Genomic DNA, 5,207 nt, shown 5'->3' with positions numbered 1-5,207 from the left:
ATTGGAATTTTACATTATTGCGCAAGTCAAGTTACAGTTTTTTTTGTGTAAAAATTGTGGACAACTCCTTGTGAACAATTAGTCGCTTCTTTTTTTTAAAATACTCAAACTACAAAATAATTTTGCGGTTTGGAATAAAAATTCGAAACCGCAAAATTATTTTGCAATTTGAGTTTTTGTTTTATTTTTTTGCACTATAAATTATTGTGCTCATACCTTTTACCATTACCACTTTTGTTATCGTTTTTGGTGGAAAATTAAAGTTAGAATAAGTAGTGGTCATTGCTTTGGGACTTATGTAAGTGAATTATTTTGGGTTAATAGACATATCATAGTTTTCTTTAATTATTAATTTCTTATTTCATTTCTTTTCTTTTTTTTAAATTAGCACGTATTATGTATAGCTTTATTTAATTATTTAATTATTTAATTTCTTCTAACAAATGGAAGCAAATCTAACAGAGGCCCACTAATGAATTAACAAAATAGTAACCATATGTGTTGCTATAATCCGATTACCCAATACCAAACCAGATCCAATTAATTTAGATAGGATATTATATTACCGTTTAAATTTTGAATACGGTTACAAAATTAATATTGAAATATCCATTTTAGATCAGAAACCAAATCATATTTAATTGATTATCTAGTACTGCGACATACAAAACAGTACCAGTACCAGCATCTTATACCACTGCCTATTACATCAACTAATTTTCCTTCAATCAGGTTCAAAGATAGGGTATGTGTATCCTGTAATCTTCCACTCCTCACATCTCCCCTTTCTTGCTAGCTGATCAGCCAAGACATTGTTTTCCCGACCTGTGTAAACGCAGACAAATCCCGGCTTTGTTCTTATCTGATCCCAGGCTTGATAGCACTCCTGAAAGGCATTCCAATCTGTCTCCATTGGTGGCATTCTGTTGCTGACAAATGACAATATCATGCAGGTTTAATTTTACAGTCGGTATAAAAATGGGCTTCCAGGTACCCCCGTTTTTGCCCCTCCTATATTGCCCTTAGCATTGCTTTTGCTTCAGCCTGTAGTGGACAGCAAGCTTGGACTGATTCAGATATGAACAGCACCATTTCCTCTCCCTTCTTAACTACTATTCCAATGCCCCCCTTCCAATTTTGGTACCAGGATCCATCTAGCCAGTCTTGTACCCGATCCATATTGCCTAATTCCTCCATTTCATTGCCATTCACCCCCTCTGACTAGCAATTGGCTTCCCATTTTCAGATAGCAGTAGAGATTCATGTGCAATGCTCCCCAGAAAGTTAGAGAAGGTTTTTAGTTGAGGCTTTTTTCCCTCGTACGTGGCTTCATTCCTACATATAATTTTTTTCTTAAATGGTACTCAAATACCTGCCACAAAAGTACCACCTTTAAATATCTGCTCACCATCCTTAAATGGTACTCAAATAATATCTGAACACCAACCGACATTAAAATTGTTTACAATTCCATACTCTGTATTTTCTTTTTTTTCCAAATGCTGACTAAAAAGAAGTTCGGCATTTAGATTACCTGTTTACGCATCGAGAAAATTGACCTAATCTAGAGGATATTTCTTTGGGCTGGGGTGGATTATGAGTCTCTTATAAAACCATACTTGAACCGCGGGCTTAGCAGAGCCCGCCTCTCTACGGCCCAAGTGCTTTTTCTTTTCTTTTTTTTTGGAAAAAAACTCTAAACCAACCATTCTTGTATTTACAAGCAACATGTGATTTTCTAATTTTAAATTTGTTTAATTGCTTTTGCACATGTTCGCTGAAAGTGATGATAATTGGAGAAAACAATTATAAAGGTTACAAAATCACGTAGGTGAAAGCCACAATTTTGTATTTCGAAATTATGAATTTGTGATTTCTGTTAAAATAAACAAGGCTAACTGTTAGTACGAAATGAATTAAATGTTTCCTTTAAAGTGCATTGTATACATATTTCAGTTTAAAGTAGAAACAGTAATGAAAATCTATTGTCCCAGCGTATTGAAGCTATGACCCCCACCCGGAAAATTGTGATTGATATTAAATATAAAGGGAAGGTTTAATACACATTTTTGGCGTGATATTTGGTATGTGGATGTTTGCTTTTCACTTTAATTCTGCGCTGAGGCTAAAAATGTTAAAAAATATTTCAGTAGCTCAAGTTTGGAATGAGGGTAGAATTAAAATTCCTTTGACTAGAGGTGCCAGCAGCTAGACAATTGAATTTTAAATATTATTGATATTGTTTATTGGTATTAATTGGGAATCAAAAGTAACTGTTACAGTTCAATCTATGTATAGGTTTTTTTAGAAGGATAACGGTGGCTCCTTCTAAATCTATATGGAAAATAACATATATATTTCTCAAGTTAACATATTTTTTACATATACATATTTCTAAATCTATATGTAAAAAGGGAAGTTACATATTTCTCAAGTTAAGATATTTGGATTGTCAAGAATTAACCGTCAAAAAAAAAATCATTCAAAACATTGCTGGTTCATTTGATTATACATTGTATGTTAACTTTCTTCCCTAATTTAGCCTTAATCTGCTCCTATTTAGCTTTAGATAAAGAGTCTGTATAGAGAAACATCTTAATGTCAATAAATTGTATTTAAACATTGGCTAATAAGATAATATCTGAATTTTATTTTGCCTTTATATACTTCCTTTTTTACATGATTTGTTTTCCTAATTACAGAAATTGTCCGTGTCTAGTTACAAGTTGCAGATAAGTACGAAAACATAATCAAAACTGCTAAAGAAACAACATGACAGACTAATTAAAGTTTCAACCCCACCCTAGCTAGTATACTGCTTTCAAAAATCTCCAGAAGTATCACTTCTTTCCCGGCAGGTTCCTTTTGCCCGACTAACTCACCCACCTTATAGGCCCCCTGGAAGAAATCTATCACCTTTGGCTTACTCCCATATGTGCAGTACGCCCACCAAAATGCTGGATTGGGGTAAAGTGGCGCATCTTCATCATAAACCTGCCATGCTCCTTACGGAGCATGTTGATTTCGTCACGATGGCTTGTCTGGTACCCGCCCAATTGTTGACGGGTTTCGAAGGACCAGGAGAAATGGAGTCGATTCGAGCCATGTGGCTTGATCCAACTTAAGGCCATGCATTAAGGCATGGTATGAACTTCACTCATAACTGCCTCTTCGTACTTAAAGAGATCAGTATAACCCTAATATCAATTCAGAAAATTTATACATCAGAAAGGTAGAATATAAGAAAGATAGATTATTATACTTAAAAAAACATACAAAAGGTACAAGTATAACATATTATCCAAGGGTTGCTGGAGATTTAATATGTTTGGCTATTAAATTCAGGTCTGTACCTAGAGCATAAATTTGCCTGCTTCTATAATCTTTTTTAGCCTCTTTCAATAAATATAAAAATGCTAATGTCAAATGGGATACTAAGTGACATGAAATTCATTATTTATTACATATTAGCATAATAGCATACGGAACTAATTCAAATAACAGAAACATCTTAAGATAGCTTATTCAGGTAACTTATGTACCAATTAATTAATTAGTAAAATTATCACCAACTTTATAGAAAGAAATTATCACCAATTTTGAGCTGGATTCGTACCTTTTCCTAGACCACTCATGCTGAATTGAAGCGAAGCAAATTTTCCAGTGGCTACTCATGAAAAGTTCTCATTGTCTTATATCTGAACAAATAGTAAAAAAGAATGGCATAGTAAGTTAAAAAGGAACAGATTGATCGTTAATCAATTTTTAGGAGAAGACAATTCAAATTATGATCTCAAATAATGATGTACAAACTGAAAAGATAAACACAACATGTTTGCACTTGAGTCTACAAAAATTGCACGATAAAATTTAGCTCAAACGTTTGAACGTCAAGTCATCTGACATATATTAAACAGGGTAAAACCTGCTACGAACATGGCATATATGCTATTTACTTAATTGCTTTATTTAAGCTAGAGAAGCACCTTGCAGACTATGAACAGATAACCGAGCACATAACAGCAAGTACTATATCCAAATGCAACATATATATATAGAATTCGCGAACTTAGATTGCGGGATCAGTTGATCTAAAAATAAGTAAATTAGTAAATAGTAATTTATAAGTCTTATCTTTAAAACAGTTCATTTATATCAACTTCAATATTATGCAGTGCCAGATCAAACATGAATGAAGATAATTGGATTTACCACCTTAACACATGACATGCAGAGCAAAGAACTTCAGAATACAACAAACTGCAAAAATTGTTTACAAAAGGCTACAGTTCTTAGTACCCAGAAAGCTTTCCAAGCATGGTGGGAAAAGATCAAACACTACAAAGGGGGCAGGCAAGTACGTGCATGTCTACGGGTTTTTCTCAAAAAAAAAAAAAGTCCGTGCATGTGATCCTTTTATTTTGCTAATATAAATTGTAGATTCAAAGGCACAAATATCCAGTTTTTCTAACCAATATTTCATAGGCTGGCCTATTTTTGTGCGAAATTTTTGGTCTAAAGCCACAACAGTTACAGAAAAAACATTTACGCAAATCTCATCTCAAATAACATCTAAATTCACAACTATTCTGATTGTTCCTATCACTAGATCTACTTTTTGATTTTCAGTGAAAGCTTCTAAATTGAGAAAACGGATTCTTCTACCATGCGATTTGTAAGGATGCTGATTGTGAAATTCCAAATTAACGGATATAATCTCTGACTTGGGAGGACCAAACCTGTGGTGCAATTTCGGAAAACTACAATAGTGAGATGAGAAAAGGTAGGATTAGGGTTTCCGATCTAAGATTAAGAAAACAAAAACAATCAGCTCAATTCAAATACAAATCCTGAGATAGATGAAGTACCTGCGGCTAGACCTCTAGAAGAAGACTACTAAATTGAATTTATCTCCGAAAAATGATTATCAACCAATTGAAGAAGAGAGAGGGAGAGAGACAAAACCTGAACTAAATCTATTGATAGTTCGAAGACGGCGCCGTCTGATCGATGGAGAGCGACGGCTAGAGGCGCTAGGGTTTTCAATTCACCAGAAATGGAAATGTGAAGTGAAAAGTGATGAGAAGATTGTGCTCGGGTCACAGATGATTTATAGGATGAAAATTGGGAAGAAGGGCCGTCCGATGGGCGTTGGACCAAAATCGGTCCGATATCTGATCGTAGCCGTTCGATAATTACTATGATTC

The 5,207-nt window shown here is 34.2% G+C and overlaps 2 long non-coding RNA genes across 2 annotated transcripts; one reads left to right on the top strand and one right to left on the bottom strand.

The window, feature by feature from the left end:
• Nucleotides 1–2,627: 2,627 nt before the first annotated feature.
• On the bottom strand, nucleotides 2,628–3,754 carry LOC144556864 (uncharacterized). The gene is made up of 2 exons (XR_013512508.1): nucleotides 3,617–3,754; nucleotides 2,628–3,197 (listed from the first exon to the last, which is right to left on the bottom strand). It is a non-coding gene; the product is annotated as an uncharacterized LOC144556864 (long non-coding RNA).
• A 234-nt stretch (nucleotides 3,755–3,988) lies between these two features.
• Nucleotides 3,989–4,772, top strand: LOC144557651 (uncharacterized). Its single transcript, XR_013512735.1, has 2 exons — nucleotides 3,989–4,357; nucleotides 4,399–4,772. It is a non-coding gene; the product is annotated as an uncharacterized LOC144557651 (long non-coding RNA).
• The last annotated feature ends 435 nt before the right edge of the window (nucleotides 4,773–5,207 follow it).

Source organism: Carex rostrata, chromosome 7, assembly GCF_964058835.1.
Source record: "Carex rostrata chromosome 7, lpCarRost1.2, whole genome shotgun sequence".
Lineage (NCBI taxonomy): Eukaryota > Viridiplantae > Streptophyta > Magnoliopsida > Poales > Cyperaceae > Carex > Carex rostrata.
Note: the sequence above shows the minus strand (reverse complement) of the source record. Positions and strands in the feature narration are given on the sequence as shown.